This window comes from Ruditapes philippinarum, unplaced genomic scaffold (genome assembly GCF_026571515.1).
Source record: "Ruditapes philippinarum isolate M1 unplaced genomic scaffold, ASM2657151v2 ctg9508_1_1_1_1, whole genome shotgun sequence".
NCBI lineage: Eukaryota > Metazoa > Mollusca > Bivalvia > Venerida > Veneridae > Ruditapes > Ruditapes philippinarum.
The window spans coordinates 2393-3858 of record NW_026867336.1 but is presented as its reverse complement, the minus strand read 5'-3'; positions in this window follow the sequence as shown (position 1 = coordinate 3858).

Below are 1466 nucleotides of genomic sequence, written 5' to 3'. Positions count from 1 at the left end.
CTGGTTTGTTTGTATTAATCAGTTAATGAGAGAAAATTTAGAGTGCATCATGTCTCATGCTGCCTGGTCAGTATTAAATCTTAAACACCAAAAATATTGGATTAATCACGCATTCTCAATACCATTTACAAATACTGAATCACGGAAAGGGAAAAAAATAATGTTCAGAGATCATAAAAATAATGTTTGAATATGGAAAAAGAATATCTCCCGGACATAAATTTGAATTCTTGCAAACAAGATACGAACCATGTTCTCTCAGTTCCATATCAAATTGAGCAGGTCATTCTTATAAAAACAGGCACAGAAATGTACGTTACTTTGAGTATCCCTTAAATTAGCAGCTCATAATCATGTAACTGTTGAACTAGTCAGTAATTTTGTTTTCACAATTCCATTCTCAAAAGATGTAGGATGGAAGTAAACACATTTTTTGTTAAATTATACCAATATATTCAGGTTTTTGGAATGTTAAAACAATAACAAATTTTACAGATGAATGATACATATTTTACTATTTCAATGCATACTTCGAAATTCTTTACAGATTTATCAATGAAAAGCAGTTCGACATTAGAATGCTATTGGTTATTTATGATACATATAAACTCCTCGTTGTAAACTAATTCATGCATGTAGCAGTTGTTTTTTCACCCCAAATGCCTTAAAAGTAATGTAATAATTCTGTAACGTACATTTCAGTTTAATACAAAAAAATTTCAACAGTGAATTCATTAAGAAAATCTGACAGGAATGGGAAAACTTAAATATTTCTGTTTGGTATTTATTCCTTTTCTAAACATTTGAACAATTAACTACAAAAATCATACGCTTGGTCAGAATAAGATATTGTATATGCATACAGAAATAAGTTGTATTTTAATTGATGATTCTGTTCATATAAGGTAAAAAGTACATGTAAACAACATTATATGTGCATATTTAACCATTTATGACAACATACATGTGTGATAAAATGCTTTAAAATATCAATCTTTAGCATTTTTGAAGACTTTCTTAAAGACTTTATTAAATACTCTTGTAAACGCTCATTGGTAACGTACATTTCAGTTTTCTGGCATTTCAGTTTTCTGGTGTACATAAAAAGACACCAATTAATATTTAACATTATAAACAAAATGTTTCCTTTTTATATTTTAAATTTAAAACAACAAACATTTTTACTTTATAAAATAATTTAAAAACACAGGTGATCATCCTAACGAATATATGCTACGTTATTCATTGTTATGAGGATAATTTTACAGCAATGTCCAGAAATGTTTTGAGCCCCATTATGGTGTAATTGATAAAATTTGTTGAATTTTTATGTAAAAAAAAATAAAAAAATGTTTTAATATCGCAAACTTCAATTTTATGTGCAACTTTGCAAGTAACATACATTTGAAGATGATTCGTCGAAAGCCCTGTTAATATCTTTCATTAGAAATTCACATGTTTTAAGA